This window comes from Ornithorhynchus anatinus, chromosome 1 (assembly GCF_004115215.2).
Source record: "Ornithorhynchus anatinus isolate Pmale09 chromosome 1, mOrnAna1.pri.v4, whole genome shotgun sequence".
Classification (NCBI taxonomy): domain Eukaryota; kingdom Metazoa; phylum Chordata; class Mammalia; order Monotremata; family Ornithorhynchidae; genus Ornithorhynchus; species Ornithorhynchus anatinus.
In genome coordinates, this window is record NC_041728.1 from 104273207 (window position 1) to 104289204 (window position 15998).

The window sequence follows — 15998 nt, forward strand, 5'->3', positions numbered from 1 at the left end:
CACTTTAAATTGGAAACCTCCGACTCACAAGTTGTGATTCTTAAACCCTAGGTGAATGCTCATGAGGAGATTCTTTCTACATTAAGTTGAGCTGCTTCTTAGAGGGCTCAATGTCAGCTTTTCTCTTTCTCCATGGGCAATGAATCATCTCCACTTTGCTGTCTTGTGGGCAATGTTAATAATTGTTTCTCTCGCTCCAGAGCATATTTCACGTGCCCTTCTGCCTGTGTTTCAGCCAGCCACTTATGTTTGCTCAAAACCATTAATAACCAGCCTTACTCCCATGTGCTGCAGTAAGCCAGGGCTGATTTTAATGAATATAATGGACATCTGTAGTCGACTATGTGTGGCACCCACTATTTATATTTAACCAGAAAAGCTGTTCATCCTGAATTCCATGAAATTGCTTATTGAGGTCATTAGACATTCCCCTTGCCTCCTCTCAATGTTCTCCTGAACCTAATTCCACATTCTTTTCCCAGCAATCTCTCAAAAGGAGGTTTTGTGCTTCCTAATACAATCTGACCCCACTCTTTGTGCCATAAACTTCTTCCCCTCCGACTGCTCAAAAGCACTTGCTCCCACCAGTTACCAATCAGAGGATTGATTTTATTGCAATTGAATCCTCTATGACCCACACTCCCCGCCTCCCTTACTGTCATTATAAATCTGGCACCTCCTCTAAGTGTTGTGCTCATTGCTCTCATCACTTCCCCTCTACCAATCATAGTCTCTCCTCTCACCTATCTAGTGTTCATTCCCTTTACTCTATTGAGATTTGACTTATGCTGTCGAGTGGTCTCCACCCCATAGTGATGCCATGGACATATCTCTACAGAATGTCCCACCTCTATCTGCAATCATTCTGCTAGTGAATACATCGAGTTTTCTTGGTAAAAATACAGAAGTGGTTTACCATTACCTCCTTCTGGTCAGTCAACTTGAGTCTCGCCTCTTGACTCTCTCTCTTGCTGCTACTGCTGTCCAGCACAGGTGAGTTTTGACTTGTAGCAGATTGCTTTCCATTCACTAGCCACTGCCCAAACTAGGAATGAAATGGGTATGCCTCTGCTTGGCTCTCCCTCCCATAGTCAAGGCAGATAGGGTACTGGAAACTCTCCAGGTGTGACCCTGAGAGGGACTGTTGAGATTATACTCAGCAAAATCTCCAGAGAGCTCCTTTTATCCAAATTTAATGGGATGTACTCTATCTTAATTCTCTTTGATTCCCTGGCTGCCTTTAATACTACTGACAAAACAATTAAGCAGTAGTCTTTGCTAGCTCCTCTTCCTCCTATAATTTTTAACAGCAGGAATCCCACAAAATTCTGTTCTGAATTCTCTATTCTTCCCCAAGACCTCTTTCTATCCCTCTGTCTCTCACGGAAAGCATATCCACTCACATGATTTCAACTACCCCTTCTCTACAGGTGACACCCAAATCTACCTCTAGGGCTAGATGAATAATCTGCTGAGCCTTAAATTAAAAAAGGTGAGAATTCAACTTCTTATCTTCCCTACCAAACCTATCTCTCTCTCTAACTTTCCCATCATGGTCACCACCACCATCAAGTACTCCACCCCTACAACTTTCAGTCTTATCAGTTTCGGTTTCTCTCTGTCTTTCATCTCCCATATTCACTCATCTCTAAATTCTGCCTATTTTTACTCCCACTGTTTTCCAGATCTGCTCTTACATGTATATTGGTTTAATTTATCTAAATTATTTTTGCTTTTGCTTAATGTAGATTCTTGTCTAAAATCTTTGTCTGACTGCCTCTTCCATTGGATTGGAAACTCTTCAAGGGCAGGGACCTTGTCTTCTACTTTAATGTATCATCCCAGATCTCAATATGGTGCTCAGCACACAGCAGTTACTCAGTAAACACTGCTGACTGATTTTCCATTTCTATTTTAACCCCAAATTTATCCATACCTCTAAGTCTGGATTGTCACTGATCCTTGGGCATGAGAAAATAATCTCAGGTTTGTTTCTGGTTCAGGGATACTGTTGTGATGATAAAGTGATTCTAATGGCAGCTCTCTGGTTTGAAGGAACATCTAAAATGCCTGCAAATGCTTTCTCTTGTACTAAGAGCTTCTTAACCACTCATTATTTTTTTCTTCTAGTTTGAAATTAGTTACAAAGGATTTCAGGATACAAAGAAAGCATGAAACAATTTAAACAGCAATACACTGTGTCAGTGTGGAGAGGTGTGTCTGATTTCAAAGAAATGAGGTACACTTGTTGGTGAGACTGATCTCTTTTGTGAGGATGACACTGAGATTGTTTGTTTAGGGGTTGGCCAAATGTTTAGTGGTGGAATTTGTCAACTCACTATGCAACAGACACTGAATTAATCTGCAAAGAAAATTAGGTGTTCATTAAATATTAGCCTATGATAAGAATCTTTTACTACTTTCTCCCTTTAAGATGATGGTGATTCTCTCTAAGGTACCAGAGGGTACCTTACCACCTGTGTCTTCAATAAATATAGTTAACTTCAGAGGGAAGGATGGCCTAGTGGAAAGAGGATAGGTCAGAAGGCTTGGGTTCTAATTCCAGATCTGTCACTAGCTTGCTGTGTGACCTTGGGCAAGTCATTTAACTTTTCTGTGTCTCACTTAACTAAATAATTATTATTATCATTAACTGTAACATGGAGATTCACTATCTGTTCTCCTTCTTACTTAGATTGTGAGCCCCATGTGGGATATGGACTGGATTCAATCTAATTTGTACCTATCCCAGTGCTTAAAACAGCACTTAATACCTAATAAACACTTAACAAATACCATAATAATCATCATCATATTTCGATAGGGTCTACCACTAAATCCCTGAGTTAGTAGAATATCTAACATGAGAGAGAAGATTTAGATAGTCCTCATTTTTCAGTTTAAAAATCCCTACTATTTTTCATGCAATATCAATTCTGCTAACATGAAATAAAAGATACCTTATAATATAAAAACTGACTTAAAATGATATGAGACCCAGGACTTGGGCTGCCCTCTTCCATGCTGACACAGTTAGAGGCTGAACTGTTTTCACTTATAAATATACTGAGATTTGGAGGTCCAAATGATTCCCCTAAATTTTGGAATTCAGAACACTTTTCATTTAAAAGCTATTACAGTGACCAACTTCACAACAGCAACAGAAAGGCTTACAGGTTCATGAGTGTGAGGAATCATGCAGAGTTGATTCTCTTCTAGACTGTAAATTCAGTTTGGGTAGGGAATGTGTCTACCAACTTTGTTGTACTGTACTGTCCCAAGCACTTGGTACAAACAGTAATGTTCAATCAATACCACTGATTGCCTAATTGGGCCTATTAGAGAAAGATAGAAACTTCATAACAGCTTGGCTTAGTGGGAATAGCCTGAGTCTGGGAGACAGAGAACCACTTGCCTGCTGTATGACCTTAGGAAAATCACTCAACTTCTCTGTTCCCCAGTTTATCTGCAAAATTGTGTTTCATTGCATGTTCTCCCTCCTACGAAGACTGTGGGACATGATTATTTTGATCTACCCCAGATCTTAGTACAGTGCTTGCCACAGTCAGCACTTACCAAATACCAAAATTATGATATTATTTTTATTATTATAATTAATTACCAATGAGGACCATTTGTTAACTCCCCTTTTCTGCATGCAGGAGCTATCTTCACTTCCATAACATTATAAATCCTTAAATCATTTCCCATTTTGCTCTGCATCAAGCAAACTCCTGAACACGCACTTTAAAACACTCAGTCCACTGTCTCCCCACTACTTATCCCTTCTCATTAGACCTTGCTCTCATCTCTCTTATTCTCCCTCTGACGTTATATTGTGTCTGTATAGGCGGATTGTCCGATAATGCGGCTCTAATCTGGGTTCTCACCTCAAGTCCCACATTCCATGTTATATTAATTCATTCAATTGTATTTATTGAGGGCTTACTGAGTACTAAGTGCTTGGAAAGTTCAATTCACCAACAAAAAAAGACAATCTAGAAGGGGGGAGACAGACATGAAAACAAGTCAGTAGGCATCAATAGCATCAATATAAATAGAATGATATTATATATATATATATATATATAAATCATTAGTATAAATCAAGTTACAAATATGTACATATATACACAAGTGCTGTTTTGGGGTAAGGGGGTAGAGCAAAGGGAGGGAGTCGTGGCGATGGGCAGGTGGAGCAGAGGAAAAGGGGAGGCTTAGTCTGGGAAGACCTTCTGGAGGAGGTGAGCCTTCATTAGGGCTTTGAAGGGGGGAAGTGTGATTGTGGATTCTTTTGACTTCCTTTGCTTCTTCCCCACCAATCAGTGGATGATACTGAGTGCATACTGTGTTCACAGGACAGTACTAAGTGCTTGGGAGAGTACAATATTATAAATAGACATGAACTCTGCCCACAAGGAGTTACAGTCTGGAGAGGGAGGCAGACATTAAAGTACATTACTGAAACAGAAAATGGGAGATTGTAAGGATATGTGTGTAAATGCTGTGAAGCTGCAGCACCTACAGAAGTGCTTAAAGGGTACACAGACAAATGCCTTGTTTATATGGCAACAGCAAAGCTGTTTCAGTCTTTTTGTTTTCCTCCGTACCATAGTGCTGTCAGTTCTATGCCTCTCGTTCATGCCCCATCTGCTCTACAATCATTTCTAAATAGGAGCCACACTTTTACTTTCTCTACATTTTTTCCAGCCAGTTCAAGATTCCCATATTTTAATCACTAACTCATGTATGTGGAACTAAAATCATTTGTAAGTCAAGTTACACAGGAATGAAATATGACAAATTTCATTATTCAAGACAAAAAAAAATAGGTGTTTTTTTTTTTCAGGAAAAACGTAGTCATAAACTTGTAGGAGATTGCCTGCCACTAGCTAGCCATTAGCCAAGCTAGGAATGGAATGAGTATGCCTCTGCTTGACTCTCCCTCCCGTAGCTGAGACTGGTAGAGTACTAGAAACTTCCCAGGTGAGACACTGAGAGGGGACTCTGTACTTATATTTTATCATTAATAATAATAATAAAGATATTTGCTAAGCGCTTATTATGTAACATGCATTATTCTAAGCACTATGATAGATACAAGCTAATCATGTTGGAAACAGTCCCTGTCCCATATGGGACTCATAACTGAGACATAGAGAAGTGAAGTGATTTGCCCAAGCTAACACAATAAAGTGGTAAAGGCAGAATTAGAACCCAGGTCCTTCCGATTCCCAGGCTGGTGCTTTATCCATTAGGCATGTTGCTTTCCTATGCCTTCCCCAGCAAAGAATAAAGAGTATCACTGCCCCCCATTCAACCTCCATTTTTCTGGTTTCTAAGATTGGGACTCAAATTCCCTGATTTTAACAGCGTAAGAAGGTTTTGGTCCTCCTTGGAATTCCAGTTTTAGAATCAGCATTCTTTGGAGAGAATCATGTACTGAAAAAGTGAATTCTACTTGTTGAAATGCCCTCATGGTCTATCAGGGAAATGGGTCATTCTAACAACCGGTGCCTCTTTTGATGTCATGTTCAGAATGACTGTGGAATTTTTACTGATCCCACAAAAATGCATCAAGTTGGAGACAGGCATCATTGAACCAAATTTTGTCCTGGGATCCAAAGATGTTACTTTCACCAAGATAGACTGGGAATCCCACTTGGGACAAGAACAGCATCAGATGGTGGGAGGATGTGTGTCTAAAACTCTGCTATATTGTACTCTCCCATGTGGTTGGTACAGTTCTCTGCACATGGTAAGCACTCAGTAAATACAATTAATTGATAGCACACAGTCAGCACCTAATGAAAGCCATAATTGTTGATTGAATATTATTGTTAGGATATTCTGGCTTCAGAAAATCCCTGACAATGTCAGCTTGAATGGCCAATGTGCAAAGGGAAGGAGAATATAGTTAGAGCTCATTTTGTAGTGCAATAGGCCTTGATGTTGGCTATGAGAGAGATACATTGTTAAAGCACTAGTGGTATGCCTGGGAGGGGACATGGCTCTTAGATCAGCAGGTACGATGTGGCTGAGAATTCGACAGATTCCCTCTGAGAAGCAACGTGGCCTAGGGGAAATAGTATGGGCCAGAGAATCAGAGGATTGTGGTTCTAATCCCGGCTCCTCCATTTGCCTGCTGTTTGAACTTGTGCAAGTCACTGAACTTCTCTGTCCTTCAGTTTCCCAAAATGGGAAATAAATACTTCTCTACCGCCTACTTAGACTCTGAATCCCTTATAGAGAAGCAGCATGGCTCAGTGGAAAGAGCCTGGTCTTGGGAGTCAGAGTTCATGGGTTCGAATCCCAGCTCTGCCACTTGGTAGCTGTGTGACTGTGGGCAAGTCACTTCACTTCTCTGTGCCTCAGTTCCCTCATCTGTAAAAATGGGGATGAAAACTGTGAGCCTCACATGGGACAACCTGATTGCCCTGTATCTACCCCAGTGCTTAGAACAGTGCTCTGCACATAGTAAGCACTTAACAAGTACCAACATTATTATTATTATAGAATAAGGATTATGTCTGACCTGATTTATTTGTATCTATCCCTGTCCTTAGTACACAGTAAGTGCTTAACAAATACCAACAAATACAACTACTACTATTATTTCTACTATTACTAATGATAACAAAATCACTGATGAAAAAATCCTTGCGCTCCTAAATAACTCATTCTGCTGCCCAAGGCCTAATGTCATCCCAAAGGCCCTGTGTTACAAAGAGCAAAAATGTCCATAGTGTTGATCCGGGAAATCCTTACTATTTTCTTGGGTGTTACAGTACAAATTTTAAACCGCCACCAGCCATGCACATGTCTGAGAATTTACTGCCTGTGATGTCCCACATCTAATGCTCCCAGTCAAGGCTGTTTTTTCCTAAGAATACTATGCTCAAGCCCTCTTCATTGAGCTCTCCAGGAGGGAGAATACCAGCTTTAGTCAAAAGCCATTCACCCACCCAGTGTTAACGAGGAGCAGCATGGCATAGTGGAAAGTCAGTCGACGGTCAAGCAATCATATTTACTGAGTGCTTAGTGTGTGCAGAGCACTGTACTAAGTACTTGGGAGACTGAAGCAGCGTGGCTCAGTGGAAAGAGCGTGGGCTTTGGAGTCAGGGCTCATGAGTTCGAATCCCAGCTCTGCCACTTGTCGGCTGTGTGACTGTGGGCAAGTCACTTAACTTCTCTGTGCCTCAGTTCCCTCATCTGTAAAATGGGGATGAAGACTGTGAGCCCCATGTGGGACAACCTGATTCCCCTATGTCTACCCCAGCACTTAGAACAGTGCTCGGCACATAGTAAGCGCTTACCAAATATCAACATTATTATTATTATTATTATTACTATAACAGAAACATTCCCTGCCGACAGCGAATTTACAGTTTAAAAGGAACATGGGCCTGGGAGTCAGAGGACTTGGGTTATAATCCCAGCTCTTCCAATTGCTTCTGTGTGACCTTGGGCAAATCACTTAACTTCTCTCTGCCTCAATTCTCCTGTTCTCCCTCCTACTTAGACGGTGGGCCCTGTGTGGGACAGAGATAGTGTCCAACCGAATTAACCTGTATTTTCCCCAGTGCTTAGTACAGTGTTTGACACATAAGTGCTTAACAAATACCATTAAAAAATGTTAAATATTTTACCTGCAAATTCCACATTTACCAGCAGGAGAAATACCAGCAATTCCAGTCCATACAGTTCAGGGGAAGTAGAGTCTGGGTAATCATCCAAATTGAATTTTGGGTTCTGCAGTTTTGGAAGATTCATCCTCCAACTGTCGAATGTCAGCCTAGATGAGCTTAGAGGAAAAGAGTGGAACAGCCACCTGGGGAGGGAGGAATTCCTTCTGCTTTGTAGCGTCATAGTTCAGCACCATCTACTGTGCTGTTGTCATTAAGCATCAATGTCACCCATCCAGGCACCCTCCCTCCCCTGTGCCATCTGGACATTGGTGTCTTTATACTCTGATGAAGGGCAACTCGGCTTTTTTTGGAAGAAGGATAAAGCGTGGCAGTCATTATTCCTGGAAGATGCTGCTGGAGACATTGGGATTTTTAGTTTCCGTGTCAAAGTACCAAACTTCTTTAAGCTCTTACAGAAAAAGCATCATTCCTTCCCATATTTCTCAATACTTAATTTGTGTGATGTTTTGCCAGAACAAAAGTCTGGCACCCTTGAGCTTGGCAGTCCTAGGCCCTGGACGCTCTTGACTTTTGATTTGTAAACATCTAACACTATACTACCAGGGTGTTCTTTCAAATAAATTTGTTACAACTTTAAATGTGGTGGGATTATTGTCTGTGGTCATAATAACAATAATCCTAGCGTTCATACAAAGCCATTTCACATTTAAAATGTAAAAGGATGAAGAGCCCATAACTCCTTTCATTGCAAATTAAGCATTGATATTTCAACAGGGTACAGTCTTTTGCTGATGCCAGCACATAACAGCTTTGAAGGAATGTTTGCATATTCTATGTTGCTCACTGGTTTGTGGTCAGTTCTCTTGGGCATTACCTCTATTGTTTTAATGAGAACTGTTAAATGAGTACTATGTGTAAAACACTGTTCTAAGGGCTGGAAATCATTTTGTGAAATCATTTAATAATTCCCAAAACAATCCTATGAGAAATATGCAACTCATCTATAAGTCAAATTTCTACTGCTAAATCCTAGAAATGGATCAGGCTAACAAGAGTTTCTACTTCTGAAAGAAGACTGGAAAAATTGAGTGAAAATGAAGATATAGGGCATGAACCACCATAGCAGAAATAACTTGGTTCCTATGCTTATTTTCTCCAGTGGATTTCTTTCAACAGAGGCAATAGTAGCAAACTGCTGCTCGCACATAGAAAAGAAAAGTAGCAGTGGGACATTTTGTGTGTTGCTTCGAGTGGAGAAATTTTGCTATTTAGGCAACATATGGTCCAGTGATGCAAGGATAGTGAAGAAGTAAGAAAAATTGAGAAGGCTAGTCTGTCCACTGGGAAACTGACAAAGTGTGATAGCAACGAGGCATCAAAATTCAGAAAAACAAAAGTATGTAGAACAATTGCAACTCTGCCCTTGTTTGTGGCTATAAAAACCAGGACTTCCATAAATGCTTATTCTGACTTCTAAAGAAATTTTATGTACAATGCTACCTATATATAATACTTAGCAATATGATGTAAGATAAGATTGTAATGAGGGCCTGAAATGCAGTCAGGCCACAAGCACCAGGGCAAGCACCGGGGCAATTCTCACTGAATCACACCTTCACTGGGTGGGTTATATGACAGTAATGGATGACAGCTGCATATTTGAATAACTCCTCTTTGATGAGAGAAAATGGGGGTTTGGGCAGTAGATGAGAAGCAGTTTGATCTAATGGAGAGAGCAGGGGCCTGGGAGTCAGAAGGCCTGGGTCCCAGCTCTGTCACTTGTCTGCTGTGTGACCTTGGGTGAGTCAATTAGCTTCTCTGTGCCACTGTTACCTCATCTGTAAAATGGGGATTAAGACTGTTTACTCCATGTAGGACATACACTATGTTCAATTTGATCATGTATCTAGCTTAGCATTTGGTGTTGTGCCTGGCACATCATAAGTGCTTGACAAATAGCATAAGATTGAGATCATGAAGCAAACCAATATACCACATGGCTTAACAGAGTACAGTTAGGAGACAATAGCAGGAGACAATAAGGCAGCAGTCCATGATAGGGTTAGTGTTTTAAAACTGAGACCATGGGAATATCAAGACAATAGGTAAAAATTAAAACAGTGCAGGCCCTTTAGGTAATGAGTGCTACATGCAGCAAAGGGCAATCTTTTAAAGCATACAATGTGGAAAGGATTACCAGGCACTCAGTCTTATCTGCCACTGGCCAACATTGACAATTAAACTTGTTAACAGTGCCATCCTGGAAACTAAGACTCAGCTATATTACCCAGAGAGAGACCTGCATCCCCTCAGCGGACCTCCTGATCCAGCTTGCAAGCATCCACAGAAAAGTTGTGCACCATGTCAGAAAATTAGCAACCTTTGCCACACTATTCAATTCCTCAAAAACCTGCAGTGGTTATCCATTCATCTTTATATCAACAGAAAATCCTGATCTCTAATTTTAAGATGCCCCATTATTCTCCTTCTCTTAGCTATCCACCTCTTCTACTTACAGCCCAGCTCTCCTTCTCCTTCACCATTCCTCCAAAACTCACATTCTCCCTGTGCCTCGTTCTCAACTCTCCTATCTCTTGAACCCTAGTTCATGCTCATCCTTCTGCCAAGAACCTCTCTCTGGCTTCAAATTCACTAGCCCTCATTTCTCTCCATCTCAAAAACTCCCTCCAGGAGGCTTTTTTCTGTTCACTTTTCTTCTCTTCCCAGGCATATCCTCTCTACCACCTTTTCAGAACGTTGACACTCACTACTTCTGTTGCACACTTTTTAAGCACTCCTTCTTTCTATTTGCTGTTTTGTGAAATGTGTGGGTGTGTGATATATTTCAAAATCATAATCAAAATGATAATGATTATAGTACTTGTTGATTCATTCATTCATATTTATTGAGCATTTATTATGTGCAGAGCACTTGGAAAGTACAATTCAGCAATAAAGAGAGACAAACCCTGCCCACACTGGGCTTACAGTCTAGGCCGGGGGATACAGACATCAAAATGAGAAGCAGCGTGGCTCAGTGAAAAAAGCATGTGCTTGGGAGTCAGAGGTTGTGGGTTCTAATCCCGGTTCCACCACTTTTCAGCTGTGTGACCTTGGGCAAGTCACTTCACTTCTCTGTGCCTCAGTGACCTCATAAGTCAAATGGGAATGAAGACTGTGAGCCCCATCTGGGACAATCTGGTTACCTTGAATCTCCCCCAGCACTTAGAACAGTGCTTAGCACATAGTAAGCTTTTATCAAACACCAACATTATTATTATTATTACTCTCTCAAGCACTTAGTACAGTGCTTTGCCATAGTAAATGTTCAATAAATACGTTTGAATGAATGAATGAGATAGAGATGCAGTATGCTGTAGTGGAAACAGCACAGATATTGGGAGTCACAAAACCTAGGTTTTAATCCTACCTCTGTCATTTGCCTACTGTGTGATCTTGGGTAAATTACTTCATTTCTCTGGGCCTCAGTTCTCTCATATGCAAAAAAAGGGTACTCAAAACCAGTTCTCTCTCCTACTTGCAGTGTGAGCTCCATGTGGAACCTGATGATCTTGTAGCTACCCTAGTGCTTAGTAGAGTGCTTAGCGCATAGTGAACACTTTAGAAATACCACAATTATTATCATAATAATTATTAACTTAATTCCCTCAAGGGATATTGAGGGAAAAGACCCATGACAAGATCAGCAAGAGATCACTGCTGACACAGCTCCAATTCGAGGCCCCCTAGATAGGGTATGTGGACCAAAATCATATGAGCCCTAGAATATGAATGAATGGTCCCTAAATGTCTTGACCAAATGTGTGGTGTCTACAAAAATGGACAACAAAATATTGGATTTCCTGAAGATGGGCACCAAACAGCAACAGACAGCTTTTTCACAAAATTGAATTTTAGACTTTGTGTTCCTCATCCACCTGGATTAAACAACCTGACTGCTTAATTCACTTCAGGGGGACAAGTAAAAACAGAAGTTAAAGCAACGAGAGACACCATTTCATGCTGGTACTATACACATACATTTAGAATTGCAAAAATATCGCAGGAAATTAGATGTTTTAAACATCACTGTTTTCATTTTTTCTTAGAGATAAACTAACAGCACTCAAAGGCAGATGAAGGAATCTTTGATCTTGAAATGGCTGGAAAGGGATCATCTTTCTTATGTTTCCTCATATGTGTGCAGGTAAATGCTGATAATTGAAACCAGTCCTCAATTCTGCAGAATTTGGTGTAAATCATTTGCATTTCAAGAGTGTCAAAATCAGTAACAGATCAGGCATTTCAAATTGGAGCAATGTCAAAAAGAGGGTTGAAATAAAATGTAACAATAAAAACAAACCTTATGTATAAAATCCTGAGCAGGGGCAACTTTAGAAATGGGTTGACAGGTCAATCACCCCCTTCACCTGGAAAAGTTATCTAATCTTGGCTTCACAGACACCCTCCTCTCTTGGTTCTCCTCTTATCTTTCTGGCCCTTCATTCCCAGTCTCTTTTGTGGGCTCCTCCTCTGCCTCCCACCCCCTAATAACTGTGAAGTTCAGTTCTAGGCCTCCTTCTATTCTCCATCTACACCCACTCCCTTAGAGAACTCATTCACTTTCATGGCTTCAACTACCACTTCTATGGGGATGATACCCAAATCTACAACTCCAGCTCTGATCTCTCTCCCTCTCTTTAGTCTCACATTTCCTCTTGCCTTCAAGACTTCCTCCCACCCCCTCAAGCTTAACATGTCCTAAACAAAACTCCTTATCTTCCCACTTGAACCCTATCCTTTCCCTGTCTTTCCCATCACTGTAGATGGCACCACCATAATTCTTGTCTCACAAGTCTGTAATCTTGGCATTATCCTTGACTCTCCCTCATTCAACCCATATATTCAATTTATCACTAAATCCTGTTGGTACTATCTTCACAACATCACTAAAATCCTTCCTTTCTCCTCCATCCAAACTGCTATCACATTAATACAATCACTCATCCTATTCTGCCCAGATTACTGCATCAGCCTCCTTGCTGACCTCCCAGCCTCCTGTCTCTCCCCACTCCTGTCCATACTTCTCTCTGTTTCTTGGATCATTTTTCCAAAAAAATGTTCAGGGCATGTCTCTCCAATGCTTAAAAAAATATACTGGTTGCCCATTCACTTGCATATCAAACAAAACCTCCTCACCATTGGCTTTAAAGCACTCATTTATTCATTCAATAGTATTTATTGAGCGCTTACTATGTGCAGAGCACTGTACTAAGCGCTTGGAATGCACTCCATCACCATGCCCCTTCCAACCTCAACTCACTACTCTCCTACTATAACCCCGCCCACTCATTTTGCTCCTCTAATGCTAACCTTTTCACTGTGTCTCAATTTCATCTATCTCAGCACTGATCCCTTGCCCACATCCTGCCTCTGGCCTGGAATGCCCTTCTTCCCCAAATTCTACAGACAACTACTCTCTCCCCCTTCAAAGCCTTACTAAAGGTACATTCCCTCCATGAGGCCTTCCCTGCCTAAGCCCCCCTTTTCTCTTCTCCTACTCTTTTCTGTATCTCCCTGACAACTCCCATCCCAGCCCCACAGCACTTATACGCATGTCTGTGTTTCATTTATTTATATTAATGTCTTTCTAACTCTAGACTGTAAACTTCTTGTGCCCAAGGAATGTATCTGTTTATTGTTGTATTGTACTCTCACAGGCACATAGTACAGTGCTCTGAACAAAGTAAGAGCTCAATAAATATGATTGCTTGAATGAATGAAAGAAGTTTAGGGATGAGAAGTTCTTGAGAGACCAGTTCTCTAGATGTCCGTTCTGGACATACCGGGCACATCCCAAGCAACTACATCCTTCAGAAAACAAAATTCCCAAATTTCCTCAGTGAGGCCCATTCCTGGGTCTAATCTTGTCCGTAAAGTCTACTTCATTTTTTTATGTGTGTGGCATTTGATAACTGCTTACTATATGCCAGGCACTGTATTAAGTGCTAGAGTAGATATAAATTAATCAGATTGGACACAGTCATGTATCCCACATAGGGTCATAATCCTCATATTACAGATGATATAACTGAGGCCTGGAGTGATTTGCCCAAGGTTACTCAGCTGAATAGTAGTGGAGCCAGGATTAGAACCCAGATCCTTCTGACTACCAGACCTGTGCTTTATCCACTAGTCCATGTTGCTTCTCATATCTTCATACCTATCATTATTATTATGGTATTTTTTTTAGTACTTACTATGTGACAAACACTCTTCTAAGCAGTGGGATAGATACAAGTCAATAATAATGTTGGTATTTGTTAAGCGCTTACTATGTGCCGAGCACTGTTCTAAGCGCTGGGGTAGACATCGAGGAATCAGGTTGTCCCACGTGGGGCTCACAGTCTTAATCCCCATTTTACAGATGAGGGAACTGAGGCACAGAGAAGTTAAGTGACTTGCCCACAGTCACACAGCCGACAAGTGGCAGAGCTGGGATTCGAACTCATGAGCCCTGACTCCAAAGCCCGTGCTCTTTCCACTGAGCCACGCTGCTTAAATACATTTGGACACAGTCCCTGTACCACATGGGGCTAACAGTCTAAGTAGGAGAGAATAAGATTTAATCCCCATTTTCAGTTGAGAAAACCAAGGCACAGAGGTGTTAAGTGACTTGACTGGGGTCACACAACAAACAATTGTCAGAGGCAGGATTAGAACCCAGGTCCTTTGACTCCCAGGGTTGTGCTCTTTCCACTAGGCCATGCTGCTTTGTAACTAGATTCTTCCTGTTGCACCTTAACTTCATTTTCTCTTGCCCTGTTTCCACAGCTCTTGATCTTCAGTAAGCCTAGGTCTGTCATACAGTTGGTCAGTCATCCAGGAAATGGTTCTTTGTACCAATTATTCCCATTTGCTGAAACCTTTCTTCATAGTTGTTTTGTTCCCACCCTTATATCATCTTTGGGGCTTTTTGCTGAACTTTCTTCAGCTCTCTACCTCCCACCAGGCAGTGCAGTTGTGCAGTGGTGCAGTTCTATAGTCGGGCATGGATAACGATGCTCTTCATATGTATCCGACTGATGCTGAATAAGAGAGAATTTCTTTTCAGAACCATTTATGCATCTCCTACTTTTTTTCACAATTTCCAAATGTGGACCACTCTGGGTTACAGAACTTATTTTTACTGCATTCTGCTCTGCTACATCTATGAATATATATGACATATTTATTACATATTATCTTTTTATTTAATCAATCAAAAGTATTTATTGAGCTTGGGAGATAGCAGTGCAACAGAGTTGGCAAACACATTCCCTGCCCACAACGAGTTTACAGTCTAGAAGAGGAGAGAGACATTGATATAAATAAATAATTTATGGATACATTTAGAAAGAGATTTTGTGTGTGTTTGGGTGTGTTTATGTATGTAGTATAGATAATTTACTAAACTCTCCTAACTACCACTCAATCTATCTGCCACCCAACAGTAAAAGGTGTTTTCCTAGGTACTGGTATTTTGAGGTGATTGTAAACCAGGGCAAGATACCAAACCCCACTGGTTATTGGAGAAGCAGCATGGCCTAGTGGCAAGAACATGGGCTTGAGAGTCAGAGGTCATGGGTTCTAATCTTGGTTCTGCCACTGTCTGCTGTGTGACCTTGGGCAAGTCATTTAACTTCTCTGTGCCTCAGTAACCTCATCTGTAAAATGAGGATTAAGACTGTGAGCCCCACGTGGGACAAGCTCATTACCTTGTACCTACTCAGTGCTTAGAAAAGTGCTTGACACATAGTAAGTGCTTGACAAATACCATCATCACCATCAACCCTGGATGGATGTAAAAAGGGTTCAATTGCATTCTCAATGACACCACTGACTTTGTGAGCAATATGAAGTGAATTTTACTTGGGAAAGAGGAATAAATGGAATCTCACTCTTCCTCCACTCATGGGAATGTTGTGAAGGTTAATGAGGTAATATTTGCACAGCACTAGGAACTCTTCAAATCAAGGTGCTACATAAATAACAAATATCATCTGACAGAACCAGCCTAGATAAATAAATAATGAATCTCTTTACTCCTTTAAGCTAGAATATTTTCTGTACTTGATGGAGTTTGAAAATAGGCTTCACATTTTCAAATCCCTTCTGTTCCCTAGTACTCAGCTTCCTGGTGTTCGTTCACATACATTAGAAGGCTAAAGTTTTTCTTGTGGTCCATGGTACTCTTTTATTTACCTTGAATGTCATCTAACATTCTTGAGTCACTGTGTGGAATAAGGTCATTTCTCTAAATGTAAAAGTTGCCATTCTTCTCTGTGGTTGATTATGCTAGTTAGCCTT

The 15998-nt window shown here is 40.9% G+C and overlaps 1 non-coding gene across 1 annotated transcript; it reads right to left on the reverse strand.

Annotated features, from left to right (window-relative positions):
• Nucleotides 1-1003: 1003 nt before the first annotated feature.
• On the reverse strand, nt 1004-1141 carry LOC114817817. Its single transcript, XR_003765673.1, has one exon. It is a non-coding gene; the product is annotated as a small nucleolar RNA SNORA7 (small nucleolar RNA).
• Between the last annotated feature and the right edge of the window lie 14857 nt (nt 1142-15998).